We start from the raw sequence: 26,126 nt of genomic DNA on the forward strand, positions 1-26,126 counted from the left end.
GTCTTGTTGGAAGACAAATCTCCGTCCCAGTCTCAGGTCTTTTGCAGACTCCATCAGGTTTTCTTCCAGAATGGTCCTGTATTTGGCTCCACCCATCTTCCCATCAATTTTAACCATCTTCCCTGTCCCTGCTGAAGAAAAGCAGGCCCAAACCATGATGCTGCCACCACCATGTTTGACAGTGGGGATGGTGTGTTCAGCTGTGTTGCTTTTACGCCAAACATAACATTTTGCATTGTTGCCAAAAAGTTCAATTTTGGTTTCATCTGACCAGAGCACCTTCTTCCACATGTTTGGTGTGTCTCCCAGGTGGCTTGTGGCAAACTTTAAACGACACTTTTTATGGATATCTTTCAGAAATGGCTTTCTTCTTGCCACTCTTCCATAAAGGCCAGATTTGTGCAATATACGACTGATTGTTGTCCTATGGACAGAGTCTCCCACCTCAGCTGTAGATCTCTGCAGTTCATCCAGAGTGATCATGGGCCTCTTGGCTGCATCTCTGATCAGTCTTCTCCTTGTATGAGCTGAAAGTTTAGAGGGACGGCCAGGTCTTGGTAGATTTGCAGTGGTCTGCTACTCCTTCCATTTCAATATTATCGCTTGCACAGTGCTCCTAAGGATGTTTAAAGCTTGGTAAATCTTTTTGTATCCAAAACCGGCTTTAAACTACTTCACAACAGTATCTCGGACCTGCCTGGTGTGTTCCTTGTTCTTCGTGATGCTCTCTGCGCTTTTAACGGACCTCTGAGACTATCACAGTGCAGGTGCATATATATACGGAGACTTGATTACACACAGGTGGATTGTATTTATCATCATTAGTCATTTAGGTCAACATTGGATCATTCAGAGATCCCCACTGAACTTCTGGAGAGAGTTTGCTGCACTGAAAGTAAAGGGGCTGAATAATTTTGCACGCCCAATTTTTCAATTTTTGATTTGTTAAAAAAGTTTGAAATATCCAATAAATGTCGTTCCACTTCATGATTGTGTCCCACTTGTTGTTGATTCTTCACAAAAAATACAGTTTTATATCTTTATGTTTGAAGCCTGAAATGTGGCAAAAGGTCGCAAAGTTCAAGGGGGCCGAATACTTTCGCAAGGCACTGTATATATCTCACTCTCTCTCTCTCTATATATATATATATATATATATTTATATATCCCTCCATCTCTCTATATATATATATATATATATATATATATATATATATATATATATATATATATATATATATATATATATATATATATATATATATATATATACTGTATATCCCTCCATTTCACTCTCCCTATATATATATATATATATATATATATATATATATATATATATATATATATATATCCCTCCATCTCACTCTCTATATATATATCCCTCCATCTCACTCTCTATATATATATATATACAGTGGGGCAAAAAAGTATTTAGTCAGCCACCAATTGTGCAAGATGAGTAATTTTCATCATAGGTACACTTCAACTATGACAGACAAAATGAGAAAAAAAAATCCAGAAAATCACATTATAGGATTTTTAATGAATTTATTTGCAAATTATGGCGGAAAATAAGTATTTGGTCACCTACAAACAAGCATGATTTCTGGCTCTCACAGACCTGTAACTTCTTCTTTAAGAGGCTCCTCTGTCCTCCACTTGTTACCTGTATTAATGGCACCTGTTTGAACTTGTTATCAGTATAAAAGACACCTGTCCACAACCTCAAACAGTCACACTCCAAACTCCACTATGGCCAAGACCAAAGAGCTGTCAAAGGACACCAGAAACAAAATTGTAGACCTGCACCAGGCTGGGAAGACTGAATCTGCAATAAGTAAGCAGCTTGGTTTGAAGAAATCAACTGTGGGAGCAATTAATAGGAAATGGAAGACATACAATATCACTGATAATCTCCCTCGATCTGGGGCTCCACGCAAGATCTCACCCCGTGGGGTCAAAATGATCACAAGTACGGTGAGCAAAAATCCCAGAACCACACGGGGGGACCTAGTGAATGACCTGCAGAGAGCTGGGACCAAAGTAACAAAGCCTACCATCAGTAACACACTACGCCGCCAGGGACTCAAATCCTGCAGTGCCAGACGTGTCCCCCTGCTTAAGCCAGTACATGTCCAGGCCCGTCTAAAGTTTGCTAGAGAGCATTTGGATGATCCAGAAGAAGATTGGGAGAATGTCATATGGTCAGATCAAACCAATTTATAACTTTTTGGTAAAAACTCAACTTGTCGTGTTTGGAGGACAAAGAATGCTGAGTTGCATCCAAAGAACACCATACCTACGGTGAAGCATGGGTGTGGAAATATGCTTTGGGGCTGTTTTTCAAAAACAGTGGAATATATATATACAGTATATATATCCCTCCATCTCACTCTCTCTATGTATATATAATATATAATATATATATATATATATATATATATATATATATCCATCTCACTCTCTCTCTCTCTATATATATATATATATATATATCCCTCCATCTCACTCTCTCTCTCTCTCTCTCTCTCTCTCTCTCTATCTGTGAAATCAAACTGTCCAGTTAGGAAGCAACACTGATTGACAATACATTTCACATGCTGTTGTGCAAATGGAATAGACAACAGGTGGAAATTATAGACAATTAGCAAGACACCCCCAATAAAGGAGTGGTTCTGCAGGTGGTGACCACAGACCACTTCTCAGTTCCTATGCTTCCTGGCTTATGTTTTGGTCACTTTTGAATGCTGGCGGTGCTTTCACTCTAGTGGTAGCATGAGACAGAGTCTACAACCCACACATGTGGCTCAGGTAGTGCAGCTCATCCAGGATGGCACATCAATGCGAGCTGTGGCAAGAAGGTTTGCTGTGTCTGTCAGCGTAGTGTCCAGAGCATGGAGGCGCTACCAGGAGACAGGCCAGTACATCAGGAGACGTGGAGGAGGCCGTAGGAGGGCAACAACCCTGCAGCAGGACTGCTACCTCCGCCTTTGTGCAAGGAGTAGCAGGAGGAGCACTGCCAGAGTCCTGCAAAATGACTTCCAGCAGGCCACAAATGTGCATGTGTCTGCTCAAACGGTCAGAAACAGACTCCATGAGGGTGGTATGAGGGCCCGACGTCCACAGGTGGGGGTTGTGCTTACAGCCCAACACCGTGCAGGACGTTTTTCATTTGCCAGAGAACACCAAGATTGGCAAATTCGGCACTGGCGCCCTGTGCTCTTCACAGATGAAAGCAGGTTCACACATGTGACAGACGTGACAGTCTGGAGACGCCGTGGAGAACGTTCTGCTGCCTGCAACATCCTCCAGCATGACCGGTTTGGCGGAGGGTCAGTTATGGTGTGGGGTGGCATTTCTTTGTGGGGCCGCACAGCCCTCCATGTGCTCGCCAGAGGTAGCCTGACTGCCATTAGGTACTGAGATGAGATCCTCAGACCCCTTGTGAGACCATATGCTGGTGCGGTTGGTCCTGGGTTCCTCCTAATGCACGACAATGCTAGACCTCATGTGGCTGGAGTGTGTCAGCAGTTCCTGCAAGAGGAAGGCATTGATGCTATGGACTGGCCCGCCCGTTCCCCAGACCTGAATCAAATTGAGCACATCTGGGACATCATGTCTCGCTCCATCCACCAACACCACGTTGCACCACAGACTGTCCAGGAGTTGGCGGATGCTTTAGTCCATGTCTGGGAGGAGATCCCTCAGGAGACCATCCGTCACCTCATCAGGAGCATGCCCAGGCGTTGTAGGAAGTTCATACAGGCACGTGGAGGCCAGACACACTACTGAGCCTCATTTTGACTTGTTTTAAGGACATTACATCAAAGTTGGATCAGCCTGTAGTGTGGTTTTCCACTTTAATTTTGAGTGTGACTCCAAATCCAGACCTCCATGGGTTGATAATTTTTGTGTGATTTTGTTGTCAGCACATTCAACTATGTAAAGAAAAAAGTATTTAATAAGAATATTTCATTCATTCAGATCTAGGATGTGTTATTTTAGTGTTTATTTTTTTGAGCAGTGTATATATATCCCTCCATCTCACTCTCTTTCTATATATATCCCTCCATCTCACTCTCTCTCTATATATATATATATCTTACTCTCTCTCTATATATATATCCCTCCATCTCACTCTCTCTCTATATATATATCCCTCCATCTCACTCTCTCTCTCTGTATATATATATCCCTCCATCTCACTCTCTCTCTATATATATATATATCTTCCTCTCTCTATATATATATATCCCTCCATCTCACTCTCTCGCTATATATATCCCTCAATCTCACTCTCTCTCTCTATATATATCCCTCCATCTCACTCTCTCTATATATATATATCCCTCCATCTCACTCTCTTTCTATATATATATATATATATATCCCTCCATCTCACGCTCTCTATATATATATATATATCCCTCCATCTCACTCTCTCTCTATATATATATATCTTACTCTCTCTCTATATATACATATATCACTCTCTCTCTATATATATATATATATCCCTCCATCTCACTCTCTCTCTATATATATATATTTTACTCTCTCTATATATATATATCTTACTCTCTCTGCTCATTTCCCAGTCCTAGTTAACAGGTGGCGGAGGGAGCCCTGTTTCTGTCTCACCTTGTCTGTGTGTGTGTGCGTTGGTCAGACTCAAGTGGTAATGATCAGTATTCAGTACCAGTCTCTGGTCATTGTCCAGTCTGGACAGCATGTTGGCCCTATAGACCCCGGAAGGATCTTCCAACCAGCAACCACTGCATGCCTGACTCCCTGTCTGCTAGCTGGGTTGCAGTGTCCTAATGTGAAATGCCTATTCACTCAATGAGGGTAATGAAACACACACTGACACACACACACACACGAACACACACACACACACACACACACACACCTTTGTCCGTTGCGGTCTCTCCATAGATGGATAGAGAGAGGTTAGTTTATGAAACATGTACTTGTGTTCAAATCAAATCAAATGTATTTATAAAGCCCGTCTTACATCAGCTGATGTCACAAAGTGCTGTACAGAAACCCAGCCTAAAACACCAAACAGCAAGCAATGCAGGTGTAGAAGCACGGTGGCTAGGAAACTCCCTAGAAAGGCTAGAACTTAGGAAGAAACCTAGAGAGGATCCAGGCTCTGAGGGGTGGCCAGTCTTCTTCTGGCTGTGCCGGGTGGAGATTATAAACCTAGAGAGGATCCAGGCTATGAGGGGTGGCCAGTCCTCCTCTGGCTGTTCCGGGTGGAGATTATAACAGAACATGGCCAAGATGTTGAAATGTTGTTTGTTTTTATTTGTCTGCACTGGCTGATTGTTCGTCTCAGGATGAACGTCTGGTTCTCTGTGCTAAAAATAATCAAGTGTCATTTTACAATCTGTTGAATGGCTGGATGGAGTGAGTACCTGATGAGTTTGTGACACAGTAGTGTCTATAGCAGCCTCTGGGCAAAGCAAATTCTAAAATTCCACTATTACTGAGGAGAGAGATATGCCGCTAGGTGTCTTTTCACAGTCCCCAGGTCCAGAACAAATTCAAGGTAATGTACAGTATTATACAGAGCAATGATTGCATAGAACTCCCTTCCATTTCATATAGCGGAAGTGAGCAGCAAACCTGGTTTAAAAAAAGTAAAACAACACGTGACCTACTTTTTGTGTGTATGTACTGACATGTATGTGTAACTGATAGATGCACACACACACACACACACACACACACACACACACACACACACACACACACACACACACACACACACACACACACACACACTACATGTTAATGTTTAGAAATGTCTGTCAATTGTAAAGTCTCTTATCTATCATCTCTTTTTCGTTATGTGTCGGACCCCAGTAAGACTAGCTATCACCATTGGCGTCGGCTATTGGGGATCCTGATAAAAATGTAAAAGAGACAGCGATGATAGAGGATGAAGGACTTTTGGAAGATTGATCCTTTTACCTAATAGTGGATCTGGAATTTGACTTAGAGAATCATATTTATTTCATGGATTACGTTGTCTCCCTTTATGCAAAAGTATGCTGCCTGGCAGAGAGAGTGTTGTCTCGCAATCTGGCACCAAAATGAAAGGCGATTTTACATGTACACTGTATTTCCCAGCGCTCCAGTAATTTGGGGCTCATTTAAAACAGGCAGGGCGTGAACAGCTTGGAACTACATGCTCTAAATGCCTCAGAGCTGTCAGTTGTGGTAGCCAATGTTCCCTCGAAGCTGCACAGCTCCTTCAGGACTGCCATGCAGAAATATCAGCCCACAGAGAGATTGAACTTCACTCAACTTTCTAGATTAGTGGTCACAAACCGGTCGATCGGGATCACTTTGTATTCAGCACTTTTACAAGCCTTAGAATGGCCTTTTTCCTATTTCAACTCAGCGCGACAACAAGCACTGCAGCAGTATTGAATGAGTAGGAAGGTGTACCTATAGGCTTTGTGTTATTATTAGCGGCTTGGGTCTTTTTTTTTAAATTAAGGAATATTTTACTTTTTCTGTTCATAGGAGTGACGACATGAATTTCTGCATGAGGCAGAAATCTGGAAGACGGTGTCCCTTTTTGGTCAGTGTCAGTGGAGGAAAAGGGAGAGCTGAGGGCTGTTGAGAGATGGACCCTCAGTCTGCTCAGTCTGCTGCTCTCTCCCTCCGCTGAGAAAATAAAAATAAAAAGCGAAATAGTTAAATGTATCCTCACTCAGCTGTGATTCACAAGTAATACAACAGCGTGATCTACATCAAATTTTGAAATATATATATTTTTAAATGGCCTGAACAACAATGCATTGGCAGGGCAATTCAAGCAAAGCCAATGTGGGGTGATAATGTATTAGGCCTATAGCTTACTGCACAAACATCATTGCTACAGTACTGTTTTTAATTATACTTTTTTTAAAGTCATATTAAAAAAACAATATGAGCTGTAAATCTCAGCTTGCATTTTGACTCAAAGTGATCTTGACTCAGAAAAGGTTGGTGACCACTGTTCTAGAGTTTTCCCTGTTAACACTATCAACGTTTCCCTTTACTGTGACAAAATTGATCGAATCAATGCAATAGTAGCTACTGTCAATACAACGTACCGAAACATCATGAACAATGCAAGAGATTTTGTTTTATGCAGAACGCATCGGAGTAGGAATCTATTGCATTGACATGCACGACTCAGCCCGTACTCTACACAGACCGGTGCTGCATAAACTATCAGAGCTGCAATAGGCCAATATGCAAATAGACAGTTGCCATAGATGGATCTGTGCCATTTACTTTGAACTGGACTGTGTTTACAGCATGACGGGTCGAGAGTAGCTGCGCTTGTTGTAAGATCAAAGCGAGAGCTGCATGTAGCCACATGTGCACATTTTGTTCATATCCTTTGCTAGTTAGTGAGTTATAGATTATTGTAGTCAGCAGTAGGGGAGTGATTGCTTCCTACAAGTGCACAAAACATATACATTTCTAGACATCTTTGAAAAGCGAGTCAGGTAAATAGCTTTTTTTTAGACAGACTTGAATAAGCTAAGTAGCTAAAAGGCAGAGGGTAGCCTCATTTGTCTGATTATCTGGAATAATAATGCATTTTATTTTGTAAAGTGGTTTCTTGCATCAAACAACACAATATTCTCAGTCACTTCCCTGTCTGACTAACAAGTGGATGAACAGGTTAATGTCAAGCCCTGCATGTTTATTTCAAAAGTCTCATGGAATGCAGGCCTAAATGAAACACCACACATTGTCTGCTACTGTAGGCTGAATGATAGAACAGCTATTTCCATGTTAAAATGTTATGGGATGCATTTTCTCCATTGTTTTTGATGGTAGTCCACTCTGTTATGCCTACATTATGATCAAATAGCCACAGTAGCCTACATGGTCACTGTTAAAAGTGGAACTTAAAGTGAGCACAGCCTAAGTGTTCACAGTAAACACATGCTGGATGTGAAACCGAATTTTCACAATTTTGAAGTTTGCACTCAGCAGACCTGAAATGTGCTCAGTGCCAAAAATGTTATTGAGGGAACTTTGGTTGTAGCTACAGTCAATGTTTTCTCTCTGCTATACATGGGCATTTCAGTGCTTTGCCCTGTCAACATAGTAATTCATCCACGTCTCTTAACCTCTGACCTATTTATTTAAGCCAGCAGACCAAGTCTAGCAAGAGTATTTATCTGGTGCGTCTCTGTTCTTTTGAAGTCTCAGGCTAATTTTTTGAATCATCACAGGAAGCTTTTAAAATAGCAGCTGGTTATAGTGAAATGTTTTTATGTGTCTGGCCGTGTGGGGATCATCCAAGTCCAGACTGTGTATAATTATTTTGTTCAGGAGTCAGTGTGTTTGACCTTGCGTCCATCTGAATTTATATCCTTTTCCTGGATTAGAATATGAATGATAGAGTCTGGATACACAGGCTTTCATTATGTATGGTAAAGGTTTGTGTGAATTGGTTTGTGTGACAACCCATGCTATGATTATTCCTAATTCATGTGAGGGGGTGGTTGGGTGCAGTGGTGGAAAAAGTACTCAATTGTCATACTTGAGTAAAAGTAAAGATACCTTAACAGAAAATTCCTTAAGTCAAAGTGAAAGTCACCCAGTAAAATACTACTTGAGTAAAAGTCTAAAAGTATTTGGTTTTAAATATACTTAAGTATCAAAAGTAAATGTATTTGCTAAAATATACTTTGCTTAATATTCTATTAAGCAAACCAGACAGCACAATTTTCTTGTTTCAATTATTTACGGATAGCCAGGGTCACACTCCAACACTCAGACATAATTTAAAAACAAAGCATTTGCGTTTAGTGAGTCCGCCAGATCAGAGGCAGTAGGGATGACCTGTTCTCTTGATAAGTGTGCAAATTGGACCGTTTTCTAACCTGCTAAGCATTCAAAATGTACTTTTGGGTGTCAGGGAAAATGTATGGAGTAAAAAGTACTGAATTTTCTTTAGGAATGTAGGGAAGTAAAAGTAAAAGTTGTAAAAAAAATATAAATAGTAAAGTACAGATACCCCCAAAAAGTACTTAAGTAGTAATTTGAAGTATTTTTTGCTTAAGTACTTTTCACCACTGGTTGGGTGAGTGTATCAGAAATAGCCTCATAAGGTTATTAATCAAATAGCTCAAAATATTGACTGGACCTTTACATACACACAGGGTATGCTGTTTTCCAACCACTTAAATGTGTTACCCACAGTCGTGCATTTGTGAGTTGCTTTTTGAAATATTTGCCATTAGACAGCTTTTTATTGACTGTGTGTAAATGTTGTGAAAGCTGGTCTAGCTGGTCTAAACAGGATGCAGCATAGTTGGGTCATTACCATTCAAAACAATGCATTCTAAAATTAATCACATTCACGCCAGGTACGCACGCCTTTGGTGAGTTTAGGCTTTAACTGTCCCATATCACTGCAACAGTTCTAGTCTCCACAACCATACAATTAGGAATTAGAATACTAATTGAATTAGACATTTGATAGGATCTCTACAGTATGTCCACAAGTGTGCAATATGATATCACTGCTGTATATGACATTACTGCTGTATATGACATCACTGCTGTATATGACATTACTGCTGTATATGACAGTACTGCTGTATATGACATAACTGCTGTATATGACATTACTGCTGTATATGACATCACTGCTGTATATGACATAACTGCTGTATATGACATAACTGCTGTATATGACATCACTGCTGTATATGACATTACTGATGTATATGACAATACTGCTGTATATGACATCACTGCTGTATATGACATTACTGCTGTATATGACAGTACTGCTGTATATGACATAACTGCTGTATATGACATTACTGCTGTATATGACATCACTGCTGTATATGACATAACTGCTGTATATGACAATACTGCTGTATATGACATCACTGCTGTATATGACATAACTGCTGTATATGACAATACTGCTGTATATGACATCACTGCTGTATATGACATTACTGCTGTATATGACATCACTGCTGTATATGAAATGACTGATGTATATGCCATTACTGCTGAATATGACAATACTGCTGTATATGACATTACTGCTCTATATGACATTACTGCTGAATATGACATTACTGCTGAATATGACATTACTGCTGAATATGACATTACTGCTGTATATTATATTTCTCCTGTATATGACATTACTGCTGTATATGATATTACTCCTGTATATGACATCACTGCTGTATATTACATTACTGCTGTATATGACATTACTGCTGTATATGACATTACTGCTGTATATGATATTACTGCTGTATATGATATTACTCCTGTATATGACATCACTGCTGTATATGACATCACTGCTGTATATTACATTACTTCTGTATATGACATTACTGCTGTATATGACATCACTGATGTATATGAAATTACTGATGTATATGACATCACTGCTGTATATGAAATTACTGATGTATATGACATTACTGCTGATTTTGACATCACTGCTGAATATGACATTACTGATGTATATGACATTACTGCTATATATGACATTACTGCTATATATGACATCACTGCTGTATATGAAATGACTGATGTATATGACATTACTGCTGTATATGACATTACTGCTGTATATGACATCACTTCTGCAGTTCTTGTCTCCACAACCATAGAAATCGAAAGAATTTCATCATATTTCCATGCCCACAACTGTCCCATGTGACCTCACTGCTGTGGTGGATTGTGGGTGCTTATGCCTGTCAGCAAGTCTGTTTGACTCTGTAAGCCCCATCCCTCCCTTGGGGTTCATGAGAAGAAGAACAGGGAGGGCTTGTTCCCTGTCTGTTCCCCATTGCCCTCTGTCTCTTTCCCCTTCTCTTTCGCTCATTTCCTGCCTCCCACGGCTCTAGGGTGTTGTCAGGCCCTCTATCGTTGCAAAGCAGAATGATGTTTTATTTCTTCTTCTCCTCCCGATTTAACGTTGAAAAACCCCAACCTCACTGAGTGACTCATTTAAATAATAGTTGCTTTTCAGCTGTATCGAGTTACTTTTTCCCTCTCTTCTCCCCCTCTTCTTCTTCCGTTCCCTGTATGAAGGCCATTTTTAAATGAGGGCCTTTCTCAGAGGAGAGAGGGAGTAAGGGAGAGAGAAAGCAAGAGGAGAGTGAGAAGGAGGGAAAGAGAGGGAACTTGAGAGAGAGAGAGTTGAAGAGTTGGAAGAAAGAATTTGAAGAGCCCTGTAATTTGGTCTTGATCTTCACGACCATGACAGACAAATGACTCAATATGAGTTTGCGGCAGGCACGCAGGCAGCCCGTCAGCTCCTAGCACACAGCAGCCAGCTGGGCTGGTCGTGGGGGCTGGCCCGGGATCAGTTTTGAGTTTTTAGGTGGGGCTCCTCTTTCTATGTTACAACAGGAATACGCCAGTCATACTTACCAAACCGGTCCCACTCTGGGCTTGCAGCTGTGAGAGAAAGAGGGAGGAAGAGAGAGAGAGAGAGAGAGCACGAGAGCGACAGAGCGACAGAGCGAGGTGAGGAGATATACAGTGTGGGTAAAGACACAGAGAAAGGGAGCCCCCTCCCACCCCTTGAGTAGATCAGATCTGTGCTTCATGACTGAACCTCTGTTCCTCTGCTGCTCTGTTCTGCTGCTCCGCCAAGCCATGCATTGTCCCCTAGCCTACTGCACTCTACTTGTTGCTCCCGCTCTGAGAGAGGCGAACACGGCAAGCAGTGCAGTTACGGACCATTTCCTCTGAAACACTTGGACTGTCCGTGGCTCTGTTATCGCGGTGAGTACTTGTACCCTGTTTGTGAGGTTCCTACATTTCATTCTCCAGGAAGATTTTCTCTGTTCTTTTATTTATTTGTATTTGTCAACGATTTCAATGTTTTGGAAGAGTTGTGAACCAAGTGAAAGAGAAGTCACCAGAGTTGAATTACTGTGAAGACTCGTATTGAAACAGACAGAGAAATTGTAGCTTTAGACAGGGGTTTCATGGAGAGTGTAACCGATTTCAGAGTGGGTTGGCTTGGGAGAGCTGGTGTGTTAACTGAAACTCTGTGAAGCATGCCTCTGCATTCTGACTGACTGATGCTGCTGAGTCACGATGCTAGCTGATCCTCACTGCACGGCCTCATGCTGGGTGCGTGTGTGCCTCCTGGTGCTTGCCTGTCTGTGTGTGAATGTATGTGTGTGTGTTTGTGTTTGTGTTTATATGTGTTTGTGTTTGGCTCCACTAGCCACAATTAGCCCTTTGCTCCTTGGTGCTCCAGTACATGACAGTGTGAGCGGTGCCTCAGATCTCTTCTCTGGAGCCAAATAGGCAGAGAGAGGGATGAAGAGAGAGAGAGGGAGAATGGATCAGGCTTTATTACTATTTATCGTCGGCCTCTCAAGCCTCTATTGATTTCCTTTTCCTGGGCCATTGACCGAGAACAAAAGCCTCACACCAAGCCAAATAAAGAACCCTGCTAAATCTCAATGCATTCAGCCTCACGGCTGTTTATTGATCTCTTCTTCCCCCGGACAAGCACACACACAGACAACACAGAAACAAGCACGCACTTACACGGCCAGTCCTTGTTCAGTGTGTGTTTAGAGGTGAGGGGCTTTGACAAAGATCTATGTTGCTGAGGGAGTGTAGAGCTCTATATTGTATTTCCCTCTCTCCCTCTCTTCCTGTCCGGGCCTCTGGGGTCAACATCTGGAGCAGCAGCCAGCTAACAAGAAACAAGGGAACAGAGGGAGTGAGGAGAATGAGTGATAGAGGAGGGGAAGGAGGTATGGAGCCAAGGGCCTCCCAGGGTACCTCCCTTAGAAGGCCTGCTGTTTTGTTTTGTATTGTTCATGCTTGGACTTTCTTAGTACATGGATGAAGCTATCCGCGGGCGGGGGGGGGGGTCAAAAATGTACAGAAAAAAGTTGACTAAAATCATTCCTGGCGGCTGCCATCCTGCACATCTTTCTCTCACTTTAAGAAAGCAGAGAGTAGAGACAGTGCCAGACAGTTTGCTTTGCCAGTCGGCCGTTTAGGCAGTGCGCCGATTGCTTTGAATTTGATGTCGGCATTGTTTTATGCACCGGTTACTTCCACGTTGATGTCGGCATCCAATAGGCTCTCCCCCTAAAGTAAATTGAATAAAATGTGCCAAAATCTGCTATATAATTACTTGTGCCTATACACAAATCCATACAATTGTTGTAGATATTCTTACACAGGGACACTCGAAGTCAATCTCAATGTGAATAATTGTTTATTGTCAACGCACTGGAGAGGTTCCAACCAACTCAATGCACCATAGTACACATGTCAATCAGGCGCTCTGCTTGGTGCAGTCCCGGCAGTTCTCTTATATATGGCTATACACAGACATCATATAATTGCATGATTTAGCAGAGTTCATTCATCATTAACGTTTTGTTTCATTCATGTGACCTTGAAACTGAGATATCTTTCGTTCTCAAAACAAGGTCTGGGCGTACTGCCAAATCACAGATACTGATAGTGAGGATTGGTTCAGTCAGTCACTTGCATGAACACATAAATTGGCTTATAGAACAGCACATGAATAGAACACAGAGATGAGTTATAAGAAAAGCACTAACATTAAAATTCCCACCACACGGTCATTCATAATAGTACACCAGGGAGCACGATTTGGCCACATAAGATCATTAGCTTCTTTGAAAAAATTAACTCTGGATTGTTTTAAGCATGAAATGTAGGGCAGCGCACGCGGCAAGTAGCCTACCAAATAGCTGATTGTTGAGTTGAAAAGCAGTTAGGCCATGTGTACTGAACAAAAATATAAATACAACAAGCAACAATTTCAAAGATTTTGCTGAGTTACAGTTCATATAAGGAAATCAGTCAATGGAAAACTAAACTCATTAGGCCCTAATCTACGGATTTCACCACATGACTGGGCAAGGGTGCAGCCATGGCCCACCCATTTGGCAACCAGGCCCACCCACTGCGGAGCCAGGCCCAACCAATCAGAATGAATTTTTCCCCACAAATGGGCTTTATTGCAGACAGACATTTGTGCGTATTGAACATTTCTGGGCTTTTTTTTTTCAGCTCATGAAACGTGGTACGAACACTTTATATGTTGCATTTACATTTTTGTTGAGTATATTCCATTGAGTTCATTTCAACACAATTTTTTCAAGTGAGGAGAATAACATGTTTTCACCCCACATGTGAAAATCTCACTTTCACGTGTGGAATTCCAAGTTTGCGCGTGAAAATCTAACTCTCACGAGGGACCGCATTAAAACACTCAAACGTGAAAATCGAATGTGCAGTTTTGCTACTTTTATATGTGAAAATCTAACTAACATGTGGATTTGCAAGTTTTACACGTGGACCTGAAATAGTGTCATCCTCACATTTGAAAAGGTGATGTTATTAACATGTTGCATCAGCAATGTGGAATTGAAAACTCTGTATTTCCATTCTGTAAAAAGGTAACTTAGCCTACCTGAGTATAATAATTCAAGTGCGTTATAAATAATAATGTCTTATTTCTGAGCCATCAATTGCCGTCCTCCACGGTGTTGCATTGATATACATGTGTACTTAGCACTACCACTAGGGAGAGGCATTCGGAGTGTTCCTGCTGCAGGCCATCGCCTCACTTCTTCGTACGTTTGTCCGTGATCGTTGGAAGAAGGCCAGTGAAAAGAACAGAGAAGCTAGCTCTCCTTGTCTCCTCTGTTTACTGCCTTGTACGCATGGTTACATTTTCAAAATCTAGAAATAACATGTTCAACTAAACTGTGTTGAAGTTCTGGTAATTGTGATGTATAATATAATTGTTTTGACTGAGTGAAAAGCAAGTGATATTTTCCCATTTAGTACATTAGCGTAGCCAACTTTTGTATGCAAGTTAATGAGAACAAGATGGTGTTTCAGATTGTTTTTATTATAAATGTTGGTGCTCTGAAATTGTTTTCTTTCTACAAATGACGGTTTATATGTGTGTTTCCATGTGTACATATGAACCACGCTAATGATATGTATTTTCAAAGTTTACTTTTGCTGAAATTTGTATCTAATAGTCGCATGTTAATTGCTAACATGGCCAAAACTATGTGGACACCCGGTCAAATTAGTGGATTTGGCTATTTCAGTCACAACAGCTGCTGACAGATGTATAAAATTGAGCACACAGCCATGCAATCTCCATAGACAAACATTGGCAGTAGAATGGCCGTACTGAAGAGCTCAGTGACTTTCAACATGGCACGTCATTGGATGCCACCTTTCCAACAAGTCAGTTCGTCAAATTTCTGCCCTGCTAGAGCTGCCCCGGTCAACTGTAAGTGCTGTTATTGTGAAGGGGAAACGTCTAGGAACAACAACGGCTCAGCAGTAAGGTGCTAGGCCACACAAGCTCACAGAAAGGGACCACCAAATGCTGAAGCGCGTAGCGCGTAGCGCGTAAAAATTGTCTGTCCTCGGTTGCAACACTCACTACCGAGTTCCAACCTGCCTCTGGAAGCAACGTCAGCACAATATCTGTTCGTCGGGAGCTACATGAAAATGGGTTTCCATGGTCGAGCAGCCCCACACAAGCCTAAGATCACCATACGCAATGCCAAGCGTAGGCTGGAGTGTTGTAAAGCTTGCCGCCATTGGACTATGGAGCAGGAAACACGTTGTCTGGAGTGATGAGGAGTGATGAGTCACACTTCACCATCTGGCAGTCCAACAGATTAATCTGGGTTTGGCGGATGCCAAGAGAATACTACAGTACCTTCCGCAATGCATAGTGCGAACTGTAAAGTTTGGTGGAGGAGGAATAAGGGTCTGGGACTGCTTTTCATGGTTCTGGCTAGGCCCCTTAGTTCCAGTGAAGGGAAATCTTAACGCTACAGCATACAATGACATTCTAGATGGTAATATGCTTTCAACTTTGTGGCAACAGTTTGGGGAAGGCCCTTCTCTGTTTCAGCATGACAATACGCCCATGCACAAAGCGAGGTCAATACAGAAATGTTTTGTCGAGAACTTGACTGGCCTGCACAAAGCCCTGACCTCAACTCCATGGGAGAATTGTAACGCCGACTGCGAGCCAGACCTAATCCTACAACATCTGTGCACGACCTCAGTAATGCTCTTGTGCCTGAATGGAAGCAAATCCCTGTGGCAATGTTACAACATCTAGTGGAAAGCCTTCGCAGAAGAGTGGAGGCTGTTATAGCAGCAAAGGGGGGGACCAACTACATATTAATGCCCATGATTTTGGAATGAGATTTTCAAAGAGCAGGTGTCCACATACTTTTGGTATGTCAAGTGTTCATAACAGATGAGACCACCACTAATCTTGGCCACTGTTGTTGTTTCTGTTTCCGTGGTTACGCCAGTCTGACCGTACAGCTCCACTTTTGGCCATGTAGTGTACTTTTCTACAAAGAGATAGTTTTGAATTAGGGCTCTGTCAGAGTTAATCAGTTAACTCGAGTTAACTATTTGCAATTTTAAGTGCACAATAATGTGTTGTTGTTATGATGAATTGCATTGTCTGAAAGCGTTCACTAGATACATCCAACATGCACAATCTTTACAGAGAGAAATGTATAATACATATACTACACATTGGAAGAGAAACCCAGTGTCGGCGTGCTTGGTCTAATGGTCAGGACATTAGTTTCTCCCATGGGAGACCAGGGTTGTATAATCCCACTGGTTACAAAAGAAAGCACACATGAAAGTTTCAATATCACATGTGAAATGTCGGGAAACCAAATCTGAGTCGTGAAAAATCCATGTAAGACATCAAACGTGTCTGAAAACCCGGTCTGACTTGTGAAAATGTCATGTGTTTTTGCCACGTGAAAAATGAACATGCTAAACGTCACACGTGTCTGAAAACCACATCTGACTCGTGAAAAATGCATACAAATTCCGCATTGTTCACACGTGTGTTCATACGTGTTTTTTTACGTAACTTTTCCCCCCCAAAAAATATTTTTCAAACAGAATGGAATCTATTAATGCATAGATAGGGATTCCAGTGTAGAGCCTGGGTGCTGTAAGCTTCGTCTCTCTAATACTGTGCTCTGTGCCAGGCAGCCCAGCTCTGTTTAACCAGTGGTATAAAGTATTTAACTAATACTTAACCTTTCTGATCTCCCCATCCCGGATCCGGGTTCGTGAATACAGACTCAAGCTCATTACCATAACGCAACGTTAACTATTCATGAAAATCGCAAATGAAATGAAATAAATATGCCATCTCTCAAGCTTAGCCTTTTGTTAACAACACTGTCATCTCAGATTTTCAAAATATGCTTCTCAACCATTGCAAAACAAGCATTTGTGTAACAGTATTGATGGCTAACGTAGCATTTAGCATTAGCATTCAGCTGGCAACATTTACACAAAAAAACAGAAAAGCATTCAAAAAAATCATTTACCTTTGAAGAACTTCAGATGTTTTCAATGAGGAGACTCTCAGATAGCAAATGTTCAGTTTTTCCTGAAAGATTATTTGTTTAGGACAAATCGCTCCGTTTTCTGCGTCACGTTTAGCTATGAAAAAAACCCTGTATCCAGGATTGTGTAAATCTATCAGCAAGCTCATTAGCATAACACAACGTTAACTATTTATGAAAATCGCAAATGAAATGAAATAAATATGCCATCTCTCAAGCTTAGCCTTTTGTAAACAACACTGTCATCTCAGATTTTCAAAATATGCTTCTCAACCATAGGAAAACAATCATTTGTGTAAAAGTAGCTAGCTAGAGTTAGCATTTCGCGTTAGCATTTAGCGTTAGCATTAGCGTTAGCATCCAGCACGCAACATTAACAAAAACATAAAAGCCTTCAAATAAAATCATTTACCTTTGAAGAACTTCTGATGTTTTCAATGAGGATACTCTCAGTTAGATAGCAGATGCTCAGTTTTTCCAAAAAGATTCCTTGTGTATTAGAAATAGCTCCGTTTTATACATCACATTTGGCTACCAAAAAAAATCCATAAATTCAGTCCTCAAAACGCAAACTTTTTTCCAAATTAACTCCATAATATCGACTGAAAACATGGCAAACGTTTTTTAGAATCAAGCCTCAAGGTGTTTTTCACATATCTCTTCATTGATACATCGTTCTTGGACACATGCTTTCTCTCCTGAATCCCAGGAGAAAATGACCGCACCTGAAGATTACGCACAAATTTAGACAAAGGACACCGGGCGGACCTCTGGAAAATGTAGTCTCTTATGGCCAATCTTCCAATGATATGCCTACAAATACGTCACAATGCTGCTAAGACCTTGGGCGAACGACAGAAAGTGTAGGCTCATTCCTTGCGCAATCACAGCCATATAAGGAGAGAATGGAAAACAGAGCTTCAGAAATTCTGCTAATTCCTGGGTGATGCATCATCTTGGTTTCGCCTGTAGAATGAGTTCTGGGGCACTTACAGACAAAATCTTTGCAGATTCTGAAACTTCAGAGTGTTTTCTTTCCAAAACTGAATATGCATAGTCGAGCATCTTTTCGTGACAAAATATCGCGCTTAAAACGGGAACGTTTTTTATCCAAAAATGAAATAGCGCCCCTAGAGCTCTAAGAGGTTAAGTCATTTTTTGGGGGTATCTGTACTTTACTTTCCTATTTATATTTTTGACAACTTTTACTTTTACTTCACTACATTCCTAAAGAAAAGTATGTACTTTTTACTCCATACATTTTCCCTTTCAGTTTTACTTGTAATTTTCTATTAAGATATCTTAACTTTTACTCAAGTATGACAATTGGGTACTTTTTCCACCACTGTGTATAACTATATACCCGCTGGTCTGTGCCAGGCCAGGGCACATCCCCACCGCCCCACACTACCAACAGGGGGGGATGGATGACATCACCAGCTGTCACGTTTGGCGTGTCCTGCCTGGACATCCAGATTTACAGAGGAAGTGAGAAAACCTTCATGACATCTGCTGCAGCCTTACTGCTCCACAACACCACTAATCATGTCACTACACATCTGATCCCCCGGTCCTGTCTGTGGAGGAGGATGAGAGGGAGGAAGGGGCGGGAGGGGTTGAGACACTGAACACCATCCCTCATTACCTTGACACCCACATTGGGGTTGTCTAATAATGTATCTTAACAGGGCGTTGCGCCACCAAGAGCCACCAGAACAGTTTCAATGTGCCTTGGCATTAGATTCTGCAAGTGTCTGGAACTCTATTGGAAGGATGCGACACCATTCTTCCATGAGAAATGTCATAATTTGGTGTTTTGTTGATGGTGGTGGAAAACAATGTCTCAGGTGCCGCTCCAGAATGTCCCATAACTGTTCAATTGGGTAGAGGTCTGGTGACTGACACACACACACACACACACACACACACACACACACACACACACACACACACACACACACACACACACACACACACACACTCAGACATACACACGCCTTTTACACCTCCTATGCTCCTTAGATATCTTTCAAAGTAACTGAGATCTCTTCTTCTAGTCATGGAAGCCAAAATAATGGGCAACTGTATTTTTATACATGACCCTAAGCATGATGGGATGTTAATTAATTAACTCATCTGTTTTCAATATACTGTATCCCTCATTTACTCAAGTGTTTTTTTTATTTTGGCAATTAACTTTACATATGTTACCCGCTTCTTCTCTCGATCGTTCTGCTTCCGCTTTGAGAGAGAGATTGAAATTGAATTGATATCTCACACTCCCTCTCTCTCTCTTTGAAGTGCAGCTGGTGGACCTCTCGCTCAGCCCAATGTGTGTGTGTGTGTGTGTGTGTGTGTGTGTGTGTGTGTGTGTGTGTGTATGTGTGTATGTGTAGTGCTTTGAGGTCAATACATTTCTGTGTCTGTTACTGAGATGTGTGTCAGTGTGTTAGTATGACTCTTCAGTACTCTAACTACTGCTCTGAGGTCAGTATGACTGTCATTGTCATGTATAGAGGTTGTTTAGGTCAGCGGTCACTCTGTCCATAGCGACACCCTGGCATTATACAGTATGATGTCATGGATGAAGTTACTGATCTAAGGTCAGTTCTCTATTAATTGGTTAAGGATTTGGGGAGGGTAAGCTGGTAAGCAGTTCTTCTGGGTAACTTCTTCCCAGATCATTGTTCCTCTTGGCCACTGCAAGAAGTGGCAGCGAGCAGATTGCAGTGTGTTGGTGTAGAGTTAGCTTGATTGCCAGTCTGTTTCTAGTCTCTTGCCAACTTCTTATGGAATTGTCATGCCATGTTTGGCCTGACAAGGCTGTTGTACAGTGTCTCTGGGGAATAAGGCTCTCTTTTGTTGTTGCTAGGGCAATAAACGCTATTCAGTAATGAGCTCAGACCCAAAAATCCCATAATGACAGCTATGGAACTGGCAACACTGTGCCATGGCCACGGCAATGGTTAGAACACAAAACACAACCCGATAGAGAACAAATCAAATCAAATCAAATGTATTTATATAGCCCTTCGTACATCAGCTGATATCTCAAAGTGCTGTACAGAAACCCAGCCTAAAACCCCAAACAGCAAGCAATGCAGGTGTAGAAGCACGATGGCTAGGAAAAACTCCCTAGAAAGGCCAAACACACATGTAGCTTTCAGTTTCTTTCTTTTCTCCCCAATTTCATGGTGTCCAATTGGTAGTTACAGTCTTGTCTCACCGCTGAAACTCGGGAGAGGCGAAGGTCGAGAGCCATGCGTCCTCCAAAACACAGCCCAACCAAGCCACACTGCTTCTTGACACAATGCCGGCTCAACCCAGAAGCCAACCACACCAATGTGTCAGAGGAAACACCGTACACCTGAAGACCGTGTCAGCGTGCATGCGCCCGGCTCCTCACAGGAGTCGCTAGAGTGCGATGGGACAAGGACATCCCGGCCGGCCAAACCCTCCCCTCCCCTACATGCATATGGCCAACTTTATACTAGTATTGTAAACATAAATACAGTCCACATCATTTAATTTCCAATATTAAATGCTACATCTCTCAAGGACATTTTTCGAAAATAAAGCCTTATTTAGTGCATCTATAAACGTTACTGACAATATACAAAAAGGATGAGTGAGTGATCATAAACCTATGGCAAACGTTTGTTTTTCCAATAGAAAACCCTTTATTCTCCTTAGGAGAGCAAAGGAACAGACAGGACTCCATCCATTCTCCTCTCTATCCATCCCTTCTTATTACAGGCCAGACACGTTTTCAGCACGGTGTCTAAAACCTGTGCTGATGTTTTTTATCTCTGACCTGTGTTTTTTCCCTTGGCTCTCTTATCTGAGCACACACCACCTCACACATACACACAGACACACACCTCTGAGCAGTCAGACATCCATCACTGTCATACCGTTATTGTGCACATGCTTCAAGACAGATTACTGGAGAACCAGCAGACATGTGCGCAAACACACACACACACATTCACACTCTTTCTTTTTGTGTCTTAACGAACGTTCCACAGGTGCATGTTTGTAATGTCTCTCGTCGAAAGGCATGGACCAAAGTGCAGCGTGGTAGGTAGGTGTTCATGATCATTTATTCCTCAAAAACACTCGAACAAAATAACAAAGACAAAAACCGAAATAGTTCTGTCAGGTGCAGTACACACCCCCCCCCCCCCCCCCCAAAGGTGCGGACTCCGGCCGCAAAACCTGACTCTAAAGGGGAGGGTCAGGGTGGGGCATCTCTTACGGCGGCGGCTCCTGTGCGGGCCGTAGACCCCCCTCCGCCCGCAGATCCCTCCGCTTTGGTGGCGGCCCTGATGCATGGACCTTCACTGGAGGAACCGGGCCGCAGATCATCGCCAGAAGAACCAGACCACCGATCATCGCCAGAGGCTCCGGACTGGGAACCGTCGCTGCAGGCTCTGGACTGGGGACCGTCGCTGCAGGCTCCGGACTGGGGACCGTCGCTGCAGGCTCCGGACTGGGGACCGTCGCTGCAGGCTCCGGACTGGGGACCGTCGCTGGAGGCTCCGTGCCATGTATGGTCACTGGAGGCTTCGTGCCATGGATCGTCACTGGAGGCTTCTTGCCATGGATCATCACTGGAGGCTTCGTGCCATGGATCATCACTAGAGGCTTCGTGCCATGGATCATCACTGGAGGCTTCGTGCCATGGATCATCACTGGAGACTTCATGCCATGGATCACCACTGGAGGCTTTGTACGTGGAGCCGCAACAGGTCTCACCGGACTGAGGAGACGTACTGGAAGCCTGGTACGTGGAGCTGCAACAACGCGTCCTGGCTGGATACCCACTTTAGCTCGGTGAGTGTGGAGAGCTGGAACAGGACGCACTGGGCTATGACGGCGCACTGGAGGCATAGTGCGTAGAGCCAGCGCAGGACACACTGGACCGTGGAGGCGCACCGGAGGACTGGAGCGCAGAGCTGGCATAACTCGTCCTGGCTGGATACCCCCCTTAGTCAGGCCGCACTGGGCTTTGCTGGCGAACCCGGGACACCGTGCGTAGAGCTGGCACAGGATAACCTGGGCAGAAAAGACCAGGAACGCTGAGCTGGCACAATCCGTCCTGGCTGAAGGCCCACTCTAGCATGGCCACTGCAGGGAGCTTGCACAGAACGCACCGGGCTGTGGATGCGCACTGAAGGCATGGTGCGCAGAACCGGATAGCATGGCTCACCACCGTAAGCACGAGGAGTTGGCTCAGGTCTGAACCCTGACTCTGCCACTCTCCCCGTGTGCTCCCCCAAAAAAATATTGCCTCTCGTGCTTGCCTCGTTGCCGTGACTCCTGGTGTCGTCGCCGTTCATCCCTTGCTGTTTCCGCCTGTTCCATGGTCTTGTCCCCTGCCATAACCTCCTCCTATGTCCATGAGGTCCTCCACTCACTCTTCTCCCGGGCCCAGGATCCCTGCTCCTCCTGGCCACGCTGCTTGGTCCTTTGGTGATGGGTATTTCTGTAGCGTCTCTCGTCGGAAGGCATGAACGAAAGCCCAGTGTGGTAACTGTCATGATAATTTATTCCTCAAAAACACTCAAACAAAATAACAAAGAGAGAGAAAAAAACAGTTCTGTCAGGTGCAGACACTAAACAGAAACTAACTACCCACAAACACAGACGGGAAAAAGGCTGCCTAAGTATGATTCCCAATCAAAGACAACGATAGACAGCTGCCCCTGATTGGGAACCACACTCGGCCAAAAACGAAGAAAAAGAAAACATAGAAATAACGAAACTAGAATGCCCACCCTAGTCACACCCTGGCCTAACCAAAATAGAGAATAAAAGCATCTCTATGGCCAGGGCGTGACAATGTTCATTAATTGTTTATGGTTCATGGAAAACCGTGTTAAAACCCTTTACAATGAAGACCTGTGAAGTTCTTTGGATTTTTACAAATAATCTTTGAAAGACAGGGTCCTGAAAAAGGGACGTTTCTTTTTTTGCTGAGTTTCTATATAAAATAGCAAACATTTCTACAAACATGTTTTTGCTTTGTCATTATGGGGTATTGTGTGTAGATTTATGAGAGAAAAAAACTATTTCATACATTTTAGATTAAGGCTGTAACCTAACAAAACGTGGAAAAAGTCAAGGAGTCTGAATACTTTCCAAAGGCACTGTACATGCTCTTTTGTGAAAGATGCAGTAGAGTTGATATGAAGTAGAATAGGGAATTGCCCAATATGTAACAGAGCAGCAGGCCGAAAATCATTTCCCTCTAGTTTATTTTGGATTGTGCAAGCATACTACAATTGAATTGGCTTCCATGATTTCTTTGTTAGAGTAAATGTGTCTGCAGTAACAACCCATCCTGTCTGCGTCCGGCCTGCGTGTGCCTTTGTTAGGACTATCACGTTGCCGCAACATCTTCCTTCACACTCTACCCAGTCATAGAGATTTAATGGTCAGATTTAATTCTCATTTCACAATTTAAACACCCATTACACTGCTTATACAAACCAAACCCATCCTGACTAGACCAATCAGTCTGTTTTCCTGTAGAACATTTTCCATCATTTATTTCACCCTTCGTTCCGATCAGGGATGAAAGTGAGTAGGAAATGGCTGTAGTAGGTGCCCTGTGCGCATGTTTTTGTGTGTGGTACCTGTGGCTCTTCATTTTGATAACAGCTCTGAAACCTTTTTTTTTTTGGTTTTTGCTGGATGCATGCGGCTTGTGTGGAGGTTGATATTAAATGCTCATTTACATCTAGTTTTATTCATTTCAAAGGGCAGATAGGCCTACAGTAGAAAGCTGCGGTGGAATTCATTTGTGTTATTCTAGCAGGTCAGATATCACACGTCATATTGAGATGAGACAATTAGCTATGTTACCTGGGCAGCAGCAATAATACTCACAGATTATATGATAATGGCGACGACAGATTGTACTGGTGTGTGTACACACGCTTTTCCTGTTTGTATCAGCGATGATGTCATGCAGGGATATACGACTGGTGTGAGTGAGGGGGGGGTGGTGACCTCAGCACCAGGGGGGTATCGGGAGGCGGGTATCAGCGAGAGCCAGCTCCCAGTATCAGGACATTCTGGCAATCAGTATATGGTCTGGGGCTCCCTATCTGGGCTAAAGCTCTGGAGCTGAATCTCACCACCTTCATGGTGACCACAAATCTCCAACACAGCATGAAAAAAACCTCTCGATTTGACGGAAGGTCAGGCACAAAGCAGGAGCGCTTTGATTTTAAGTGGGGTGCAGTATTTATTTCTTAGGCAGCCTAACTATTCTCAAGCGGACAGCATTCTCCCTGTAAACATTGACAATTTAAGTGTTCAATGATGTATGATTTGGTATACAGGTTTTATAGAGTTTACAGTGAATTTATGGTTTGAAAATGAAGGGATACTATCTCTACTGTCAGATGGGTGTCGCTATTGTCCTGGGCTGTCCTGTGCTGTCCTGTGCTGGTCAGAAACAGACACAGACACAAGGTTTGACACTAGAGACTACTAGCTGTGTCCGTCCATCTTAGAGAGCAGGGGTGAGAAGGATGATGTTAGAGAGGGGGGGTGAGAAGGCTGATTTTAGAGAAAGTGGGGGTTGAGAAGGCTGATGTTAGAGAGAGTGGGGGTTGAGAAGGCTGATTTTAGTGGGGGTTGAGAAGGCTGATTTTAGAGAGGGGGGTGAGAAGGCTGATGTTAGAGAGGGGTTTTAAAAGGCAGATCTTAGAGAGAGGGGGTTGAGAAGGCTGATCTTAGAGAGAGGGGGGTTGAGAAGGCTGATCTTAGAGAGAGGGGGGTTGATAAGGCTGATCTTAGAGATAGGGGGGTTGAGAAGGCTGATCTTAGAGAGAGGGGGGTTGATAAGTCTGTTGTTAGAGGGTGGGAGTTGAGAAGGCTGTTGTTAGAGAGAGTGGGTTGAGAAGGCTCTTGTTATAGAGGGGGGGTTGAGAAAGCTTATGTTAGAGAGAGAGGGGGTTGAGAAGGCTGATGTTAGAGAAAGGGGGGTTGAGAAGGCTGATGTTTGAGAGAGGGGGGGTTGGGAAGGCTGATGTTAGCGAGAGGGGGTTGAGAAGGCTGATGTTATAAAAGGGGGGTTGAGAAGGTTGATGAAATAGAGAGGGGGGTTGAGAAGGCTGATGTTAGAGGGGGGTGAGAAGGCTGTTGTTATAGGGGGGTGGTTGAGAAGGCTGATGTTAGAGAGAGGGGGTTGAGAAGGCTGATGTCAGAGAGAGAGAGAGAGGGGGTTGAGAAGGCTGATGTTAGAGAGAGAGGGGGTTGAGAAGGCTGATGTTAGAGCGGGGGGGGTTGAGAAGACTGATGTTAGAGAGAGGGGCTGTTGAGAAGGCTGTTGTTAGAGAGGGGGGCATTGAGAAAGCTGATGTTAGAGAGAGGGAGTGTTAAGAAGGCTGATGTTAGAGAGTGGGTTGAGAAGGTTGTTGTTATAAAAGGGGGGGGGGTGTTGAAAAGGCTGATGTCAGAGAGAGAGGGGGTTGAGAAGGCTGATGTTAGAGAGAGGGGGTTGAGAAGGCTGATGTTTGAGAGCGGGTGGATTGAGGAGGCTGTTGTTAGGGGGAGTGGGATTGAGGAGGCTGGTGTTAGAGATGGGGGGTTTAGAAAGCTGATGTTAGAGGGGGGGGTTGAGATGGATGATTTTAGAGAGAGGGGGTTGAG

At 43.1% G+C, this 26,126-nt stretch overlaps 1 protein-coding gene across 3 annotated transcripts in view; it reads left to right on the forward strand.

The window, feature by feature from the left end:
• LOC110529898 (SAM and SH3 domain-containing protein 1) overlaps positions 1 to 26,126 on the forward strand; it is a 332,895-nt gene that overhangs the window by 171,462 nt on the left and 135,307 nt on the right. Inside the window, exon 1 of one of the 3 annotated variants that reach the window (XM_036985461.1) lies at positions 11,183 to 11,805. The exons of the other annotated variants lie outside the window; for them this stretch is intronic. The gene's annotated coding sequence lies outside the window, so the exon portion shown is untranslated. Of the gene's footprint in view, positions 1 to 11,182; positions 11,806 to 26,126 lie in introns of those variants that run through there. 3 annotated transcript variants of the gene reach the window in all.

This window comes from Oncorhynchus mykiss, chromosome 8, assembly GCF_013265735.2.
Source record: "Oncorhynchus mykiss isolate Arlee chromosome 8, USDA_OmykA_1.1, whole genome shotgun sequence".
NCBI classification, from domain to species: Eukaryota; Metazoa; Chordata; class Actinopteri; order Salmoniformes; family Salmonidae; genus Oncorhynchus; species Oncorhynchus mykiss.